This window comes from Cricetulus griseus, chromosome 4, assembly GCF_003668045.3.
Source record: "Cricetulus griseus strain 17A/GY chromosome 4, alternate assembly CriGri-PICRH-1.0, whole genome shotgun sequence".
NCBI lineage: Eukaryota > Metazoa > Chordata > Mammalia > Rodentia > Cricetidae > Cricetulus > Cricetulus griseus.
Window position 1 is genome coordinate 227,430,316 of NC_048597.1, and position 22,119 is coordinate 227,452,434.

At 49.3% G+C, this 22,119-nt stretch overlaps 1 protein-coding gene across 3 annotated transcripts in view; it reads left to right on the forward strand.

The window, feature by feature from the left end:
* Myrip (myosin VIIA and Rab interacting protein) overlaps positions 1 to 22,119 on the forward strand; it is a 145,235-nt gene that overhangs the window by 20,205 nt on the left and 102,911 nt on the right. The gene's annotated exons all lie outside the window — the stretch shown is intronic.

Below are 22,119 nucleotides of genomic sequence, written 5' to 3' on the forward strand. Positions count from 1 at the left end.
GATGGCTCCGCGGCGAGGAACGCCTGCTGCTCTTGCCGAGAACCTGAATTTGGTTCCAAGCCCCACATTAGACAGTTCACAAGTCCCCGAAACTCCAGCTTCGGAGGGTCTGATGGCCTCCTCTGGCCTCTGGCACCACTGTACACAGCCCCCTCCCCATATGAAAACAATCCTTTAAAATAGTATATTGATGGATAGTTTTTCACTAAAATGTACCCTAAAGTATACGTTTTTTTATATGTATATATCATTTAACCCACTGGGCCCAGTCACTGCTGCCCACATACGTATAGTTGTAGGCTCATCTGTCAGGGCAAGGGCAGTCTTCCAGTGGCTCCCCTCAAAGAACAACAATTCCCTGTCTGGTGAGCCATCAGCTGCCACTAGACCCCCAGCTTGGGGGTCTTATTCCGACTCCACGATGGGAGCTGCTAAACAGTGTATTTGTGTTTATTTCATGTGCACAGGCTTTATTTTTCCATTTTTTAATTTAAATTAGAAACAAGGTTATTTTCATGTCAATCCCAGTTCCTTCTCCCTCCCCTCCTACCCTGCCCCCCACTAACAACCCCCTGTCCCATCCCCTTTCTGCTCCCCAGGGAGGGTGAGGCCTTCCATGGGAGGAATCTTCAGAGTCTGTCTCTCCTTTGGGATAGGGCCTAGGCCCTCCCCCATGAGTCTAGGCTCAGGGAGTATACCTCTATGTGGAATGGGCTCCCAAATCCATTCCTATTCTAGGGATAAACACTGGTCTACTACCAGAGGCCCCATAGACTTCACAGGCCTCATTCCTGACACCCACATTCATGGGGACTGGATCAGTCCTATGCTAGTTTCCGAGCTATCAGTCTGGAGTCCGTGAGCTCCCCTTGTTCAGGTCAGCTGTTTCTGTGGGTTTCATCAGCCTGGTCTTGAACCCTTTGCTCATCACTTCTTCCTCTCTGCAACTGGATTCCAGTTCAGTTAGGTGTTTAGCTGTGGGTGTCTGCTTCTGCTTCTGTGCACAGGTGTTTTGCTTGCATGTGTTCCATGTATGAATGTGCACCATGTGTGTGTCTGGTGCACAAAGGGGCCAGAAAAGCGCGATGGCATGTCTTGGAGCTGGGGTCACAGGTGTTTGTGAGTTGCCATGTGTAGGTTAGGAACCAAGGCTGGGTCCCCGCCTGGGCAGCAAGTGTTCCTAAGTCTTCTCTCCAACTCCTATAATGGGATTTTTAGCTGGTTTGATCTGTGTAGGTTTTGTATAGAAAACAACAGTTGCTCTGAGCTCATGTGTGTAACAGCCATGAGATTTCCAGGGACGGTATTTCACCGCACTCTACCCCGTGTTGTTTTCCACAGTTTCCTCCACTCAGTATGGAGCAGGACCCGGTTTCATTAGGTTTCATTAGCTATGGTGGTTGTTACATTGTACTGAATTATACCACCATGTCTTACCACATGGTGAATGCCACCATTCCTTAAAATATGCATCTTAATCTTAATTTGGCCATTCTTTGCTGGGCATTTGATTTTTAATACATAACACTGCAGCAAACACCCTCACATAGAGACCCTGCCCTCCTTTTCAATATTCTATTTAAAATTCATCCCTCAGTTAGAATAACCAACTTAAAGTGTGCCATACAGACCTTTCAGGGTTATGTTGGCCCTGCCCAGTTGGTTTACAGAGGGGTCCTGGCAGCTGCCTGGTAGCATTTGTGCTCAAGGGAGCATTTCGCATTTGGTCTGCCTGAAACTTACTGAGTGGACAGAGTCCAAGTGAACACACCCTGGGTTGAGTTCTTTATAGCAATGCTGTTTGCCCAGCATGCTCTATTTATTATTGATTAAGCAAACAGATAGCTCTGAGTCCCATGTAAGCCATAATAGGGTTAGCGGCCTCTGGACTCAACTCCTCTCTGTGTGTTCAGAATGGGAAATGAGGGGAGTACAGGTCAAAATAACAGCAAGGGCCAAGCCACCAGGGCTTCCTTCCTTCTGATTGTGTGTACGGGACAGGCGGCGGGAAGGAGTCCCTGTACTGAAACAGAGTTACGGTGGAACAGCCCTGCCCAAACCCTTCGTTTTACTGATAATATTTGGCTTGCTCTGAGGCACCCCTCTCTACTTTCCCAGGCTGGAGTCGCAGGCTGATTCCCACACCCACCCAGCATTTATGTCAGTTCTGGGGACCTGAGTTGGGTCCTCATTTACCCAGCAAACACTTTCTCTGAGCGATCTCCCCAGCCCGTTCACCTCATTTTTTTTTTTTTTTGAGATAGGATCATTCCTCTCTAGAGCTTTGTGGTTAGACTGACCCACTGGTCAGCAGTTCCAGGAACCCACCTGACTCTGCCTCCCCACTCCTGGGATTATAGCTCTTTCATGTGGCAGGCAACAATTTGAATTCTGGCATTCATGCTTGTGTGGCAGGCACTTTATACCTGTCTCCTGAGCACCTGGTCTTGTGTTTTTCCTAAGTAAGCCCTGCCCTTCTGCTTAACTACAATAAAGTTTTATATTGGTCTCATCCAATGGGAAAAAGCAAGTAGGAGACACCTCGCTGCTGTTTGACACAGCTGTCCTTAGGGGTGACACAGACGAAAGCACCCCTCACTTTGGGACAGCTCTGAGCTGGTGGCCGCTGACCCAGGGTATCTGGGTATCAAGGACTGGTGGCACTTCTGCCAGACGCTCAGGTTTTGTTGACTGCTTCCTGCCTGTTGCCTGCCTCATCTCATGGGTCCCTGCACCATCCCCTGGAATTACCACTTAATGAATGTTTCTGCTGATTCTTTATCATCAAAAGGCTTTTTGATCTCTAGGCAGTGTAGGGCTGGGTGGGGTTTCTTTTATTGGCAATAAAACGAGGTCCCCTGTAGCTCTTTTAAGTCAGTTCTCATTGGACAGTAAGAGCCCCATGGGGAGTGCTCAGCAGCTGCTTCACTCTGCTGGGCTGTGCGTGTGGACGTGTAGACGCTACAGCTTAATGGACTTCAGACCTGGATGGTTTCCATAAATCTGAGGTGCAGATGTTGTGTGGCCGTGGTGCATCCTTTCCAGGATCTGTGTGGCGTGAGGGACCATGGCAGTTCAGGTAAACAGCACGGCCCTCGACGCTCACAGCCGGCCAGGCTAGCCACATGAATGAGCTCCAGGTTTAGTGAGGGCACTGTCTCAAAAGATAAGGTGGAGAATGACCAAGGAAGACATCCAGCATTGACTTATGGCCTCCAGACGTGCATGTGGACACACACACACACACACACGCCTCCGCATAGTGGAAGGAGAGAACTGACGCCCAAAGGTTGTCCTCTGACACCCACATGCACGCTGTAGCACTCTCGTGTGAATGTGCACACACACTCCTGGAGGGAGTCTTCAATGTGGCAGGTTAACAGTGACCTAAGGTTAGACCGTGACTGTTACAGACCTGGAGGGAGTCTTCAAGGCCACTTGGACCCAGGGAAGAGCACTGTGTCTGTCTGGAGGCATGCCTGGTTTGGGGTTTATTTGGTTATTTAAGGTAATCTCTTTGGCTCAGCAGAGTACAGTCTGTCCAAGCCTCGGCACCTTCCTTATTCCAGAGCCTCTAAAATATTAGGCAGGCAGTCACCAAGCCAGACCAGGGCCATCCTGTGCTCAGCCCCCAGGACCTGCTCTGAGGCTCAGGAGCTGAGTGACTTAAAGCTACTTAGTCAACTAAAAAGTTAATCACAAAGGGGCTTTGGGGTAAAGGGAAATGATCTGGGGTGTAAATTCTGAGTAATGAAACCTTTAAAATTTGAATTCATGTCAAAAATTGTAAGTAATTGTTCTTGTGATTATACAGTTTAACACGTCAAAATTAATCCCTATGAGTATAAAAAGCACCAATTGCCTGTATAAAGGACTGTGACCCTTTTGTCTGTTAGGAGAGAAGAGGAGGGGGAAATTGTCAGGTAGATCTTTAATACTGTCATATTCTTTATAGTAATAAAGTAATGCAACTATTACTAAGAAAATATACTGCATCCTACTTGTAAATAACCAAAGAAATAGCTAGGAGACCAAAGAAAAACGTTTTTGTTGTGTTGTTTTGAGATGGAGTCTCCTGTGGCAACTATGGGTACTTGGTAAGATGCGGATTTTTAAAATCTAGAATGAAGGAGAAACATGACCATATAAAAAACATGTTAAGAGTTTGTGAAGGAGCAGGGAAAGAGGGCCCCGCCCCCATAGTGTTAGCAGGGAAAGAGGGCCCCGCCCCCATAGTGTTAGCAGGGAGAGAGGGCCCCGCCCCCATAGTGTTAGCAGTGAGAGAGGCCCCGCCCCCCATAGTGTTAGCAGGGAAAGAGGGCCCCGCCCCCATAGTGTTAGCAGTGAGAGAGGCCCCGCCCCCCATAGTGTTAGCAGGAAGAGAGGCCCCGCCCCCATAGTGTTGGCAGGGAAAGAGGCCCCACCCCCCCCATAGTGTTAGCAGGGAAAAAAGCCCCACCCCCATAGTGTTAGCAGGGAAAGACCTGCCCCCCATAGTGTTAGCAGGAAGAGGCCCCGCCCCCCATAGTGTTAGCAGGGAAAGAGGGCCCCGCCCCCATAGTGTTAGCAGGGAAAGAGGCCCCGCCCCCCATAGTGTTAGCTGGAAGAGAGGCCCCGCCCCCATAGTGTTGGCAGGGAAAGAGGCCCCGCCCCAGTTAGTGTTAGCAGGGAAAGAGGCGCCCGCCCCCATAGTGTTAGCAGGGAAAGAGGGCCCCGCCCCCATAGTGTTAGCAGGAGAGAGGGCCCCCCGCCCCCATAGTGTTAGCAGTGAGAGAGGCCCCGCCCCCATAGTGTTGGCAGGGAAAGAATAGGGAAAGAGGCCCGCCCCCATAGTGTTAGCAGGAAAGAGGCCCCGCCCCCCATAGTGTTGGCAGGGAAAGAGGCCCCACCCCCCCCATAGTGTTAGCAGGGAAAAAGGCCCCACCTCCCCATAGTGTTAGCAGGGAAAGAGGGCCCTGCCCCCCATAGTGTTAGCTGGGAAAGAGGCCCCGCCCCCATAGTGTTAGCAGGGAAAGAGGCCCCGCCCCCCATAGTGTTAGCTGGGAAAGAGCCCCGCCCCCCCATAGTGTTAGCTGGGAAAGAGGCCCCGCCCCCATAGTGTTGGCAGGGAAAGAGGCCCCGCCCCCATAGTGTTAGCAGGGAAAGAGGGCCCGCCCCCATAGTGTTGGCAGGGAAAGAGGCCCCATCCCCCCATAGTGTTAGCAGGGAAAGAGGGCCCCCCCAATAGTGTTAGCAGGGAAAGGAAGACCTGGCATGCGACAGCCGAGGAGTTTTCAGAATTTCCAACAGTTGGTTGATGCCTGAAACCAAGAATTTTATGAAGTCTATTATTCCCAAGCATGATAATAAAAATAGTCTTCCTCTAGGTTACTCTTTGTGAAACAGAGGGATGCCAAAGGCAAGCAAGGTTTTAAGAGCAGCTGGGGGTGGGGAGCTGGGGGCTGGAGAGACGGCTCAGCAGCTCTTGCAGACATCAGAGTTGGGTTTCCAGCACCCCATGGATGCTCACAACCAACCGCCTGTAACGCCAACTCCAGGGGACCCGACGCCCTCTGCTGGCCCCACAGGTACCTGAACACTTGTGCACACACACAATCCCCCCCTAAACAGTAAGTAAAATACATGTCTTTTTAAAAGCATCTAGAGAAGAAAGATTCAGTCTAACAGGGGATCCTTTTGGTCTTAGCTAGCAGGTTAAGTTAGAACCACAAATACTCTGAGAGACAGTCTGGTGAAGAGTTGGTGGACATTGGTGATGGGTTTGGTATGGGATGGTGAAAGAACATTGAGTGATTTCAGTCAAGTTTCTGGAGTACACAAGACACCACCACTGAGATTTCTTTACGAAAAGGAAACCCTGAAAGAGCCGATTTGAGGGAGACGTTCATGTGTTACCCCTTGGTCATTGAGTGGAGACATCCCTGTAAAAACGCGGCTCCTCCGTTCTGCCTTGCTGCTCACAGCTCCTCTCTTGTCTTAAGACGTCTGACAAGGAACTCAGTCAGAGAAATGATGTCCATGTGCTGTAAACTGACTTTGGGTGGCAGCCTGGTCGTTGACTTGGCATGGCCCGTGTTTAAGACCTTGGGTTCGCCATGGTAACCGTGTGTATCTCACCGAGGCATAGTGAGGAATAAAGGAGGCTTTACATCTGAAGGCTGCTGTGTAGTGTACCACATGCCACAGTCTGTTTGTGAATCCCGGCTCCTCAGAGTCTGTGTTACCCAAGTGTGCACTGCCCCCTGCTCTGCCCCCTGCCCTTCTGAGACACCCATAAGGCCCTGTGGCCAAGTGTGGTGTCTAAGCAGAACGTCCATCTTTCTCTTTTGAAGAGTGGGTGGTGCCAGTCTGACTCAGCTCTCTCAGCTCCTGTTCTCTGCAACACGATTTTATAATCATCATGCAAGTTCTGTGGGGCCCTGAGGTGAGATTCAGCTTGGCTGGAGCAAGAAGTCAGGGACACCTGTTTGCATTTGTGCCGCCTTAGGCTGTCCCTCGTCTTTGGTTATAAATTCTTACATGAAATGGTCTTACATGAAAAGTCTCCTTCTGAGAGAAGTCAAGTAGGGCTGAACTTATTTTTTTTACTTTAATTATGCACATATGTGAGTATGTGCATGCGTCACTGTGTTCGTGTGTGAGCACAGGTGCTGACAGAGGCCAGAAGTGTTGTATCCCATGGAGCTGGAGTTGCAAGCTGCCCGTGTGGATCCTGGGAATTAAACGCTGGTCCTCTGCAATAGCAGAATGTGCTCTACCCCACTGAGCCATGCCTTCCATCTTTCTTATTGGCTAACTTTACACTATCAGTCTCCGTGAGTGAAACGCGCTTTTAGACACCATTAAGTTTGAGTGTCTAAATGATTCTGAGCTTTGCTATAGGTCCCTTCGTTTAATCCCCGACATCCCTTTTTCCTTAGTATATAGTTTCTGAAAGTATGAATTCTTCCAATCTTTAGCTTGTGGTATTTGCATATGTGGCCACAGTAGAACATGGTATTTCACATATGACGCGTGTTCCTGTTATATGAATGAACCAGTGAATGAGGGACTTTCCATGGAGCCCTGCTGGTGACTTCACATCTCTTCCCCTTTGATACTTATCATGTCCATTACCTGGGACTCACTATGGGGCAAAGACTGGCTTTGAACCCTTGACCTTCGGGCCTCTACTGCCTGAGTGCCAGGATCACAGGTGTGTGTGTCACATTATCAGTTCATGTTATAGTATACTAGTTATTGTACCGTGAAAAAACCCTGGTAACGACAAGTTAGGGCAGAAAGTTTATTTTGAGTGTAGAGCCCACCGGGTTGGGGAAGTCAGCAGGTATGTAAGGCAGCGGGTTGCAGTCACAGTCAGGAAGCAGAGAGAGACGAATGTTGGCTCTCAGCTCTTCTTCTGGGACATCAGCCCATGGGATGGTGCAGCCCACTTTCAGGGAGGCCCTTCCCACCTCAGTGAAGTCATTCTAGACACTCCCTCACAGACATGCCCAGCGGTGTGTCTCCCAGGTGGTTCTGGACCCTGTCAAGTTGACAGCCAGTATGCAACAGCACAGATGGCCTGTTCCTCTTCACAGTGTTATGTCATGAACTTGACAGTTCGACGGTGCCCACATCTTTTCATAGGTTTCAGAACAGTTGACTTGACAGTAGTCAGTTTCTCCCATTGCCTCTTACCCGCCACGAATTTCAAGACGAGCTTCCAGCACCATGGAGTCCCAGTGAGCTTTTCCTTTTGACACCCGATCTCAGCAGGGACAAGCGACGTAACTTCACATGGCCTTGGCTTCTGAGGCCAGCTTGTGCACACACTGCAGGAAGTATATTGTCTGGGCCCTGGTCAGTTTTTAGACTCCACTTCAAGAGCTCCAAAGAACAGAAGGCTTATGTTTCATGTCCAAAAATGCTATTCTTGGCCTCTTTTGCTATGTCCCCAAAGTTGCTGCCTTTGTTGGTCCACATGGTGCATGGCTCTGAAATACCAGCAGCCTGACGTGGACGTCTATGGGGAATGTCCTCTGTGTGATGGTTAATTTTCGATGTGGACCTGATTATGTAGGGCACTTAGCAGGCTCCTTTGGGTGTGTATGTGAGGGAATTTCCCAGAGTATAATTGGGGAGGGGAGACACACCCTCATGTGAGCGGCTCCATCCCACAATCCCACGGGCTGGGGTCTCCAGTTGAATAAAACAGGACAAAAGAGAAAGCTACAGAGCACTAGTGTGGTGGTTCTTGTCATTGTCAACTCATCTGGGGTCTCCTGGGAAGGGCGTCTCAACTGAGGGATTGTCTAGGCCAGTGTGGGCTGTGGGCATGTCTGTGGGTAGCCAGCACCATTCCCTGGTGCGGACCCTGGACTGTGTAAGAGTAGAGAGAGCAAACGCATGCCTGCATCTGTTCTCTCTGCTCTTGATTGTGGATGGCTGTGACCTGCTTCAAGGACCTGCTGCCGTGACCCAGAAGTGCAAGCTAAACGGGCCCCTAGGCCTCTAAGTTGCTTTTTGTGGGCATGTTTTTTTCATAGCAAGTGGGCACAGCTTCCCAGACACTAGGGTTGTTAGGGATTGTGTCAGGGCTCACAATGCTGTTCATTGCCCCCTTCTCTTGTTGAGTTTCTGGCTTCTCTGCAGTCTGGTACCCAAGGTGAACCACAGCCTCAGGGTTTCTCCTGCTCCTTTGCCTATGGGACTCCTGCTAACAACTCAGAACATGAGGCTTTGCTCGCTGTGCCCCAAAGCACAGTGCCTCCCTTTCCTGTGTGTCTGCAGTGTTCTATCCCCTGCCTTCCCAGCGAATTCCCAGCAGAGTGTAAAGTGGAGTGGGGTTCGAAGGGTGGGAAGAACAGCCCTCAGCTCAACTGTTGGACTCCCCTAGAGTTCTGGTATTTTTATTTGCTTGAATAAATGTTTCCCGATTTGTTATGCATCTTTGCTTCTTCTCCCCAAATCCCAAATACTTGCTTTTGACAGTGTCTCCAGGTTCACCTCCGGGAGTGCCATGTACCATAAGATTTTGAGTTAATTAATGATTCCATTCTCAACAGCTTACGGAAACCAATTTTTCCCCTTGTGACTATCAACCAATAATACATGTATCAGGGTTGTTGGCTCCCGAAAGCTTAATAGGTTTTAGTTTGTGATAATCAAAAGGACCACTATAGCAGCAAGGCAATTTGTGTGGAAGACTGATTAGCTTGGGCACTGAACAGTTAAGTTTATGTTACACAATGCCTAAATATAAGTTAGTGTCTTCCTGTGACAGCAGTTCTCCTTGTGAGTGGGAGTGCTCCCATTCTTGTGAATGGGAGTGCTCCCATCCTTGTGAATGGGAGTGCTCCCAACCTTGTGCACAGCAGTCATCTGTCCACAGCCCATGTGTTTTTGCTAACCAAGACCCTAAGAACACTAACACCATGCACTGAATGTCTGTGCTGGCCAGTACCACAAAAGACAAGAAGGGCTGGAGAGACGGCTCAGTGTTTGCCACCCAAGCGTGAGGACCTGAGTTCAACTCGCAGAACCCACATAAAAAATTCAGGTGTGGTTATACTCACTTTAATCTCAGCACTGGCGGCCAGTTTATCGCTAATCAGTGAGGTTCAGGATGGCAGCACCTGAGGAGTGACACCCAAGGTTGACCTCTGGCCTGCATGCACACGCACACGCGCACGCACACACACATACTGCGTGTACACACTGCATGCACACACACACAATGTGTGTACACACACTGCATACACACACACACAATGTGTGCACACACACAGCAAGCACACACACTGTGTGCATGCACACACACACTGTGTGTATAGACAGACTGCATGCATACACAAAGACTGCATGTACACACATACTGTGTGCACATGCGTGCGTGCACACACACACACTGCACACACATACACACTCGCCCTAACACCATAAGAAGGGTACAGAGACAGAGCTGGCTTAGAGGGTCTCTCGTCTCTCATTCCCATTCAGGACAGGCTGTTCCATTGGTCTTGGCGTTGGCTCTACGGGGACCAAGAGTAGACACTCATCACTCACTCGATGCTTGGGTCCCCAGCACCATTCCAGGACCCTCACAGGACCCACCATGTTGGAGTCTGAGAAACGTGAGGAGCAATGCCACTCATGTTTCCATCACGGTTCCCTCTGGTCACTCTGTCCTTTCCCAGATCTCCTTAAGACTTCCCATTGAACATTCATTTCTTCCCAAGCCCTTCCTGTAGAAGTCTCGAGACCAGAGACTTGAGGTGAAGAGAGCTGGCTGTTGAGTCACAAGGAGCAGAGTTGGCCCAGCACCTACATAGCAGGGTGTCCTTTCTTCATGTTCTGTTGCTTCATCTCCAAAAGTAATAGCGGGGGCTGCTTGGGCTTGCTGGCCTCCTGTCTAGCAAAGAGAATATGAGCTCCAGATTCAGACAGAGACCCAGTCTCATAGGAATAGGTAGAGCAGGACCTCTGTGCATGCACAGACACACATGTGTATAATAAGCAAATAAATAAATAAATGCATGAGCCAGTTGACAAAGAATTGTTGGATGTTGCTGACTGGTATCGGGTCCAGACTTTTCTGTTGATTCTGAGATTCCTTTTCCATTTTGTGTCTCATTGTAGCCCTTGTCACTCACAAATAGACTGTCAACAGAATGCGGAAAGGCCCACGGAGCCTTGCAGAGGAACAGCATTACACAAAAGCACCTCTGTTCCCAGTTAAGCCTGGAGGACTAGCTCATAAATCAGAGGATGGCTGCTGGCACCCACTCCGTGTGTTGTGTATTTCTTTTGGCAAAGTTACAGTGTAAGAGAATGGACTATCCTGGATCCCCCTATGGTAGCTGAGCAATAACAGGCATCTATTGAGGGAACCAGGTCAGCGCCCCATGTTGCCTTACACGTGAGCTTACATAACTCGCTTTAGATGGGGCTTGTTCTCTGGATTGCGTTTCTGAGGTGGTGAGGTGCACACGAGGTCTTCCTGGTAAGGGCCGATGGCCTTGCTGGTGAGAGTATGAGGGCATAAGGGGAAGCAGGGACCTCCTGTGACGTGTGCAGCTTGGGCTGTCCTTGCCCTTTGTCAGGCTGAAAGGAAAGGGGCTCCACAATCTCTGGGCCAGCAGTTTCCTCTCCTCATCTGAGCAAGGCATTCACACACTTCCTTAACTCGGCTCTGAGTCCCAAGTGTTTATCTGGCAAGTTGAATTCCGGAAGGGAATGTAGTCTTACACAACATTTCAGAGCCCTGTGTCCAGGCTGGAATTGCAGGCCACACTTCCCTAGTGTGTTTCCCAGGCACTGTCCCCTCCCCTCCCCTCCCCTCACCTCTCCTCTCTCTCCTCTCTCTCTCTCTCTCTCGTCTCTCTCTCTCTCTCTCTCTCTCTCTCTCTCTCTCTCTCTCTCCCTCTCCCTCTCCCTCTCCCTCTCCCATTTTCTTCTTCTGAAGAGCTGCATGGAGGCCGGGGATGTGCTAAGTTGGGAGAGCACTTAGCTAGCATGCACAAAGTCCCCAGCCCAGGATAAATATGGATGTGGCGCCCACACCTGTAATCCTAGCACACAGGAGGATCGGATGTTCGTCATCCTCAGCTACATGGCAAGTTCGAGGCCAGCCAAGGATCCAAGAAAAACCAAACAGAAAAAGCAGTAGCCAGACTGATGCTTCTAGATTGGGGTTGGGGTGTGAGGAGGCGGAGGAGGTGTGATGGTAACGGGAAGCATAAAAAGGCTCCCACATAATTCCCTGGCCTTAATGACTTTGTGCATGTAAACTTTGGTCTTATTTTGGAAGGCATTAGAGGTGGCTTACCTTGTAACCTGTTCATCTAAAGCGGAGGGTGAGGAGGACTGACAAGCAAGTGTTTAACAGTGCTCCCTCAGGCTGACAATTGAGGGGAGTTCACAGGTATTTAGAAGTCAAGCAAGGACTAAAGGAGTTGGGTCTGGGCAGGCAAGGACCAAGTGAGCACAAAGGAGGGACTTTGAAAGGCAAGGTCGGCCGTGTTGCCCTCATTTCCTGGCTTCACTCTGTGAAACACCCCAGGCTTAGACTGGGGATCTACTTGTCCATCCCTAGTCCCGCTATCCAGCGTCAGGTGGCATCTACAAGCTCAATTCTGTCACGCCTTATGGTGGAGCTGTTCCCTCCAGGGACCGAGGACCGTGAACCAGCACGGCGCGGACTCCACACTCTGGACATCCAGCTCCATCTATCAAAACACAGCTCTCTCCGCAAAGGGAATGAGAAATTGCTTATTATTGGGCCAGATACAGATGAGCATGGCCTGGAATAGCTTGGCTAGCAGGAACGACTCCAGAACAAGGAGAGGGTGGGAGACGCTTAGTGGGCAAAAGCTTAACTTGCAAACATAAGGGCTTGCACGTGAGGTATGAGGTCTGGGTGTGAGGGCCTGGGTGTGAGGCCTGAGTGTGAGGGCCTGGGTGTGATCCCAGAAACCAGATAACAAAAGCCATAAACTTGTAATCATAGCTGTTGGGGAGGTAGAGGAAAATATCCAGACCCTAACACTCCTCAGCAATTAGCACGTGCACGTGTGTGTGCATGCGTGCACGTGTGTACACGCATGTGTGTGCACGTGCACACACACATCTTTAAAAATACAAGTACCTCTATATAATGCCACTTCATGAATAGGGGATGGATGGAACTAAAAGATTCCACAAGACGTGTCAGAAGCTGCAGTATAGCATATATGTGTGTCTGTGTGTACACAAGCCCATACTTCATGCAGATTCTGTCAAATCTTCTGCCATTTATCCTTGCACAAGTGACTTACTTCCTCAGAGCCTCAGCTTGCTTGTGTCACATGGCCCACATACTATAGCACTGTGTTCCAGAAGATTATACAAATACAAAGCTCGACCTCACCTGCCCATAGCAATGTTGCTGGCTGTTGTGTCTAGACCCCTAGACTTATTGCATTTGTAGTATAACTCTGCACTGATGATGTTTAAAAAAATCTAGATGTCTATTCAAAAGGAGTAAGATTGCCAGCTGACCTGCTGGACAGTGATTTGGAGGTGAGGAAGGAGCCGGAAGCAGTGTGTTTCGTGGGCTCCAGCTTTCTCACTTAGTCAATGAGGGCTGAGGCTCTATAGAGCCCATGCTTGTGGCAAGACTCGCTGTAGCTCCAAGTGTGATTTCTGCCTGCTCAGAGACGCTCCCCTCTTCTGAGAAGAGCCCGAAGGGGAGGGGATGCTCTGGTGGTTACCTCACAGGAGGCATTCGCCAGGACCCCCACACCAGGGCTTCCCAGTCCTTGAACACGGTGTCCATGGATCTCAGGGAGTTGGACCCTCATGTGGTAGAGCCCCCAGTTGCTGAGTGTGGGTGTGGGTGTGGGTTGTGACTTAGAATCACCGTGTGGGAAGATGAGAGAGAACCTGCCAGCTTGTTTGTTTAGTTGGCCAAGATGCTCAGTACGGAAGCCAGAATTGCTGGCATATAGTTTATGTTAAAGTGGTAGAACTGTGGATGGTTGATTTTTAAAAATTCAGCTTAATACTGTTATAAAGTTTTTGTCTCAGTCCTGTAAGAGACCATGTGCGTGAGATGGGGTAGACATAAATTAGCAAAGTTCTTTCCTCTGAATTGGAACACTCCCTCCTGGAGGGAGGGGAGACTCATAAATGGGAAAGAAGTCTGGAAGCTTGAAGGAATCTCAAGACCCTGCTCTGAGGCTGCACAAGCTGGAAACAGTGTTAAGGGGGAGGGGTCCTGATGCAGTGACTCGTGGGCTATGCTGGGAGACCCAGGAATGCAGGTTTTGTGAGTGGGGAGGCCTTTTGGCGATACACCTGCCTGGGGTCACGCACTTCCTATCATTGGTCCCGCACCCACACTCTTGTAAGCTCCACAGCCAACTCCCTGGCTCACAAACTACGCTGGCTAATAATGACTGTCAACTTGACAGGATCTAGAGTCACCTAGGAGACAAACCTGGGGGCGTGTCCATGAGGCTCTGAGAAGCCAAACAAGCTAAGCTAGCATTCAGCCCTGTTTCATGTGGGTGTCATGTGACCAGCTGCCCCATGTCCCTGTCATCATGGCTTCCCCACCATAACAGACCCTCAAACTATGAGCCAAGGTTACTCCTTTTCTGCCTTAAGTTTTTGTTATGTAGTCGCAGTGGAGAGTAACTCACAGCAGGCTGGACCTCCAGACCTCTATGGTTAACTAGTGGCTAGCTCTACCCTCTGATCTTCAGGCAAGCTTTATTGGTTAAAGCACAAACAAGATATGACCACACCACTGCGCTAATGAGAGCATTTCTGATTGGTCAGTGTTATATGGCATGGTAGGTGGGGGGTAGAGGCTGGGTTTATGGAACTGTCCGTGGTGCCACCTCAAGGTTACTGTGATTGGCAGCCTCACTCATTCCGTGATTTGACCAGCAAAGCACTGTGATCTTCTTGTATGGCATCATCTAGAACTCTTCTGGTTTCTAAAATATGACCTCCTCTTCTTATCCTGCTTCCTAAGAGTGCAATAAAGTCTGGGGCCAGGGGTTGCTGGGATTTTGTTCTGCAGCTTCTTCGAGCCAGGCATAGACGAATCTTTTCACTCAGGTCTCCCCCCAAGAGCTGTGGTGCAAGGAGAACCAGATTTAATGCATTTTGGATGGAAGATCCAGTGTCCTGGTCCAGGAGCTATGGAGAGTAAGAACTGGGATTTTTATTGAAGCAATCTGAAGATGAAACTCTTGAGTTCTAGAAGAAAAAAAAAAAAAAAAAACTTGACAAGTGGGTTAAAAATACAGGGACCATAGGAGGAGACAGATGGCTGTGTGTGGCCCCAGGAAAGGAAGCAAATAGGACAGCTGGGTCTCCAAGCTTGTTCTCAAGACAGATCTGTATAGATGAGACATAGATGTCCTGAACCTGGGAAGTGCTCTCTTGTGTTGAAGTCAGTAAATGGAAACTTCTGTGACTTGGAAGGATTAGAGGTGCTGATGGACTGATATTATCCTGTGGGGCCTCGAGAACTCCTCAAACAGGCATCACCCCCCACCATTCGATGCAGAGGGTATGATGGACATAATTTAGCCCAGGCTGGCCTCAGGCTCTTTACGTAGCTGAGGATGACTCTGAAGTTCTGGCCTTCCTGAGTCCTGAGGCTGAGGGTGTTCAGCAACACACCTAGTTTCTGCAGTCCTGGGGTTTGTACCCAAGGTCGCCTGCATGTGAGACAAACACTCTCTCCCAGCTCCATCTCCAGACCCTCAAAAGTGACATTTGCACAAAAGAAGTGTGCACCCCCAGTGTCCTCCCCAGGACACCGCTGACTCTAAGCAGAGCCCACTTTTCTCCTGCATGAGTGGGAACTGTGGCTGGGGATCAAACCATAACGGAGGTCTGCACTTTATCACCTCCTCCCTGTGAAGAGTGCATGTACCACGAGGGCACTTAACAAATGCACGACCCCCACTTCCCCGGGTGACAGCCTTGACACACTGACAACCTTCCAGAGCAGGAAGGTGATGGGGAAGATGACTGACAGCTCTCAGCCGTTGCTCTTCCTGAGCATGAATAGCTCTAAAACACAGTATCTGGTGTCTGCATTTCTGTGACGTTTCCCTAAAACTGTGGGCAACGTGCTAGGCTGCAATTACTTTTCATACTATCCCGTATTCAGAGGAGTAGGAATTACCAACTCACAAAGACAATTTGGAGTCAATACAGATATGCACCCTGGAATTTTCTCTTTCACTGGCAATAATTATTAACAACTCCGGCTGCTTCTCTGAGCTTTTAAGTTCTTGGCAGTTAGTTCCTGTCCACAGTGTCCTGGGGATGTGGCTATTATTAGCACCCCCATCCTTCCCAGCATGCAATTATTGGCTTAACTGTGCGTGTGTGTATGTGTTTTTGCATGCATGTTATGGATATATACATGTAGGGGACATGCGTGCCTGTCCATACACACGTGCACATGCTCTCCTAAGGTGCTCGCCACCTGACATTTTGACCCATGCTCTTGGTGAACCTGGAGCTCGCTGGTTGGCTAGAGTTGCCCAATGGACCGCAGGGATCCTCCTGTCTCTACCGCTCAGTGCTGGGGTTGCACACGCTGAGCAGGCTTCAAGCATGGGTGCTGGTGACCTAACACCTCCTTGCATTTGAACAGCCAGCACATCATCCCATCCCCAGTCTATTTTCTAATGTGAGGAAGTGGTGCCCATACCAGCAGATGGGTGTTATCTGAGAGTCGCAGTGAAACAAAGTAATTTAACTGTAGACAGATATTTCTTTGGGCTGCCAGTTCACAAAAAACAAAAACAAAACTGACATGGAGACTTATTAATTGTGAAAGCTCGGCCTTAGCTTAGGCTTGTCCCACTATCTCTTATAACCTAAACGAACCCATTTCTATTCATCCGCGTGCTGCCACGTGGCTCGTGGCTTTTGCCACTCCTCCTGCATGTCTTGCTTCCTCTGCTTCCGGCTGGTGACTTTCCCTTTCTTCATCCCAGATCTCTCTCTGTCCGGCAGTCCTGCCTAGTCTCTTCTGCCTTGCTATTGGCCATTCAGCTTTTTATTAAACTGATCCCAGTGACTCATCTTCACACAGTGTAAAGAAATATTCTGCAACATTTAACTCTTAGGGTGCTGAGCCATAGTATTGCTTTTATTATGAATAAGATGAAGATGCCAGACAAAATGTGAAAATAGTTTTAAAAGTATCAAACCTTGGAGCCATAGAGACAGCCAAGAATACTGTTGGGGCAGCTTTTGCTGTCTCCAGGGCCCTCCCAGCCGCTCCCTCTGTGCCATCTTAAGTGAAGCCCCTCCAGGCCTTTCACGTAAACATCCGCCCCTCTATCTTTGCACACTCCTATAACTGTCATTGCCCCAGGGTGAGGATCCAGCTTTGCTTTTTTACACAGGGACCTGTGCGTTCACTGATACCGGTGGAGAGCCTGCTACATATGTGTCCAAGGTCTCAGGCAGGGTAGATGTTCTCAGAGACCTTGAAGATAGTCAGGCTTGTTAGCAACAAGAAATTCCAAGACTCTCGTGTTAACCCGCTCACTGGGGTGTGGCTGTAGACTCAGGCTTGGTACTGGTAATGAGGGCTGGGCTTGACTGGGGCCTTTGAATTGGGACCTGTGGTGATAGCTGGTGCATTCATGAGATGATCACTACCTGTCAGGGTCCTCAGTTATGACAAGTGAGACCTTGGCAGGCTGCACTGGGTCCTGCGACACCAGAGGTTCACTTTGGTTGAATATGCATGTTGGTATAATGTCATCAAATAGCATCAAGAGTTGAGTCAATAAAATTTTCACGGCAGGTGGCTGTGCGAATAAGGCAGGGTGGCTGGTGTTCCCCACCCCAGTCCAAGTTTCCACCAGCGTTGGGTAGTCCTGGGGCCGTGCAAATCGCAGGGTTCAATCCAGCTCTGGAAAACAAATGAATTTGAGCATAGTGTGCTAATCTCTAGGTGGGCACCCCATAATCCTATTAAAGACATTTATGTAGGGAGCTGACTCGGAAGGTTATGCATGTGTCACAAAAGCATGAAAACCCAAGTGCAAGTCTTCAGAGCCCACATAAAAGCCCAACAGGATTTGGCTTGTGCCTGTAGCTCTGGCATTCCCAAGAGAGCTGGGAGGTTGAGACCGGAGGGTCCCAGAAGCCTGAGGGCCAGTTAGCCTGATGTGTGCAGGAGTAAAAAGCCGACCCTGTCTCAGACAAGGGGGGAGACTGCTGTGAAGCCTCCTCCTGTGGCTGCCTCCTGTGGCTGAGGCATCTGCCTGCCTCCTTTGCTCTCTCCATTTCCTCTCCCTCCCCTTCCCCTCTCCCTCCCACCCTGCGATCATCATCTCTTTAGTTTTGGATGAGTCCACACAGGTATACAATATATTAAATAACATCCACCCTACTGTTCTCACTCAACTCCTCTCAGAAGCCCCCACTCCCACCCCCCCACAACCTCCTTCCTGATTTCATGCCCTCCTCTCTCTCTTTATAGTTTCTGTAACCCACTGAGTCCAGTGAGTGCCACCCCTACACGTGGGAGCCCCTCCCAGCCATCCCTCAAAGAACAGGGAGAGCTGAATTGCGACCCCACCTTGGCCATGATGTCCAACTCTGAACTGTTCTGCTCTGCTGCTATGGAGAGCAACATGGCTGCTGTTGCTGGGAATAGTCCTCATTGATACAATGTTTATCCCTAGTCTCCTGGCTGCTTTCCCACCATCCTCCTCATGCTCATTTTGCCCAAGCCCCTCCCCTGGATGTCCCTAATGTGACAAGAAGGCTTCCTCACTAAAGAAAACTGGCTCTCTCTCCCTCCCTCCCTCCCTCCCTCCCTCCCTTAGTAGCCACCAACTCCCCCTAGCTCCTCACCCAGCGATGGGGCCTTGTGTGCCCCCTTCTGAGAGAGCTCAGAATAAACCACACGCCTGCCCAAGGTCCACCCTGTGGGCCTCTGATTTCCCACCTGGCAAGTGCAGTTGGCTCTGAGGTTAGTAATCAGTATCTCTCTGTCCAGTGTCTGGGAAGGCTTTGAACACAGGGGTCTAAGGACTACAATTAATTGTTGTCGTGGTGTCAGGCAGAACCCATGACTGAGAAAATGGCAGAAAATGGGAATTTTATTGAAAGGTTTCAGTGTGTCCCGCAATTTATTCTGATTGCTTGGGTCATCCTGGCCCACTTGAAAGAGGCACATTCCCATTGCCAAGATGCGTTCCAGTTTCCAAGTGCAGGGCTGCCTCCTAGTGGTCTTTGAACAAATGTCAATTGAAAAACAGTTTTAAAAAATCATGTGTTTGCACGTTCCTTCCTGTGTGCATGCTCATGTGTGTGGATGCAGGTGAACGCATGCATGTAGAAACACATGCATGTAGAGGTCACAGGACAAGCTCAGGGGCCAGGCCATGTCTTCTGCCTTGTTTGGGTCTCTCACCATTGCATACGCCTGGCTAGCTGGCTTGCGAGTTTCCAGGGTTCTCCTGTCTCCACCTCCCATATCTGTGGGGTCACTGGGATTACAGATGGGTACCAACCACCATGTCTGGCTTCACGTGGGTCTGGAGCTCTGAACTCTGGCCCTCACATCTGTGCAGCAAGCACTTTACCAGCTGAGCTCTCCCAGAGAATAAAATCTTGCAGCAAATGGCAAACTATGTTGAGACTGCTCCACCAGAATGCCATTCTCAAGTTGCTTACAGGTGTTCTCCAGGGTGAATCGCACACCCAGGGGTCACCCTCTGACCTCTACAGCCATTCGTTGTGCACATACTCACACACTTCTGAGTGCTGGCAGTGCTCATGGTGTGTGACATGGAGACCAAAGCAGGTCGGCGTGTGCATGCCGGGGCGCAGAACTGGTGGGATGTGTGGGTGCATCCATCTTACAGGATGTGCTTCTGTATGATGCTAAACAGCAGATCCAGGCTTTGTGGTGGATGGAGGTAAGAGATCCGAGAAGAATTGCTGGAATCAAGTCTGGAGGTGGTGGGGTCTGCTGGCCTTGATTCAGCTTCTAATGTGGGTGTGGATGAGACCCACCCACATTATGGGGGAATAATTGGCTCAAGACAGAGTCTACCAATTTAAACATAAACTTTTAAAACTGTGTGCATGTGTGTGCCTCGTTTCTGTGGGTGCCCTGGGGGCCAGAGGTATACACATGCTCCTGGAGCAACTCCTAGAGCTGGAGTTAGAGGTGGCTGTGAGCTGCCTGGTGTGGGTGCTTGGAATCAAAGCCAAAGCTCTGGAGGAGTGGTCCACACTCTTAACCATGGAGCTGTCTCTCCAGCTCTCTGGATATTAACCTAATCTTTAAAATACCTAGACAACTATATCTAAGCTAGCCAAATATTTAACTTTCAACAAATAGACACACAAAATTAACCTAGCTTCCTGAGACTACATTTTGGCTGGATCTGATAACCCTCAGCTTATAAAATCATACCTCCAGGGAAGAGCCCTGGGGTGGGGTCTTCATGCTCTTCATGCTTGCCGCCCATGGCCTCATCTGCCTCTGAACGACTCCACGCTTAGGGCATCACATGGCTTGAGGGGCAGCTCCATGGATGTTGATTTAATAAAGAGCCACATAAATTATGTAGTATCCATTTGTAAGTACAACGGGTAGATATTTTAACAGGCTATGAATCTCTTTACTCAGTGTGATTGTTAAAGCAATGTATAAATTTCATTTTGGATTCAGAATATGATTTTTATCATATTTTAAAATAAAACCTCATTATAGCACTTCAAGTTGGTGTGTTTTTGTTTTTGTTTTGTTTTGTTTGTTTGTCTGTGTCATTCCTACGTGGTCTTCTGTGTTATGCAGCAGACTGTGTTCTTTGGCTGAGTGAGGGTGTGCGTCCCCACTGTGGTCTCACTTCCTCTCTGGGCAAGCAGGGGAAGGCGGCCTGAAGAGGAGGGCATGCTGCCTTCCCTCTGTGGCCCGCAGGGAAGAGGAGATCAGAACACAGAGTTCCTGTGAGACTCTACAGTTACCCACATGAACACCATCCTCAGGGGGCTGTACTGTTTGATTGTCTGTTTGTCCTGTGTATTACTTTTACCTTTGAGACTTGATAACTTAACTGACAAGGAAGCTTAAGGGACTTGCACAATTTCCAAAATCCATCCAATCAGGTAGATTTGCTGGCGGGGTGTTGGGGTGGGCGGAGCAAGAATCTAAAAGAAATAATGATTCGCTTTCTTTTTCTTTCCTGAATGTTAGACAAGTAGCTGGCTCCCTCCAGGAATTCCTGTTGTATCTGCCCGGCGTGCCTGATGCAGCCATGTCTGTGGCAGCCATGTCTGTGAGCTCTCAGAGAACCAGTCAATTTGCATTTTAATTTAGGCTGAAATGTAGACGCTTGATGTGAAGCCTTTCTTCCCCTCTTCTGTTTCGAAGAAGGGGTAACTTTGTTTTGAGCTAGTTCCTGAGCCTTGCGTTAGCCTCAGAGCAGAGCTAAAAAGAACGAGGCTTGGATAAGCTGCTCATACATGTGGGGAAACTTTAATTTAAACGACCCTCCCCCCCCCCCGCATGTATGTACGCACGTAGACATGCATGTGTGCACATATGTACATGCATGTGTGCACATGTGTTCATGCATGTGTGTTCCTGTGCACATGAAGGCCAGAAATAATGTTGGGTGTCTTCTCCATCACTCTCTTCTCACCCAATGCTCACCTGTCTTGCTCTGGCTTAGCCAGCAGGATAACCCCTTCCGCAATTGAGTCCTCCCTACATAAGAAGCCAGCAGCCTCCCTCCCTCCCTCCCTCCCTCCCCCTCCCTCCCTCCCTCCCTCCCTCCCTCCTGTTTCTTTCCTCAAGGTCCTGAGCGCTGTGCACTCTCAGCTGCTTCTGTCAGCATGTCACTCAGGCCCGGCTCACCATTTTACTCCTCCTGCCACGTCCCTGGTCCAGCTTTGATCAGGAATTTGTCTGTCTTTCTCCTCCAAGCCATCACTTTCTTTGAGTCCCATCATTGTATTGATACAAGAATCCAAAGCCACCACTACTCTGCAGCTGTGCCTTGTGAGTTGCTTTCTGTCCCAACACCTGGCAGAAAACATATTAGAAGCTAAATAAGTGCATGAAGGAGAGAGAGCAAGCAAGCGAGTGAGTGAGTGAGCGAGCGAGCGAGTGAGCCAGAGAAGGGTCTAACAATAAAGGAGCCAATTTTATCTTTCTCTTTTGTTAGTATGCAAAATGAGCAAGTCACCAGAACTGTAGTGATTCAGATGAACTAAAAATGCACATTTTGGTTAGGAAAAACTTTGTGAACTGGAGCTAAAGAGCACAGCCATTAGCATCTTCCAAGGCAAAGAAGGTGTGGTGTGCCCATTGAGCTGGCATCTTTTAAGATTGCTTTCTTCTGTTTTTGTATTTGAATCAGCGTGTTTAGCACCAGTTTGTGCTTATATTATTACTCAACATCTAGCTGAAACTATTTCAATTACTCATTGGAATTTATTTCTAAAGACTGTCTGTGTCTCATTGTTTACCGTCATGCACCACATAACATTTCTGTCAGTGACGGACCACACACACAGCCCGTAAGTTACAGTGGAGTCAAGAAATCCCCACAGCCTGGTGACATCATAGTCTTCATGAGGAGA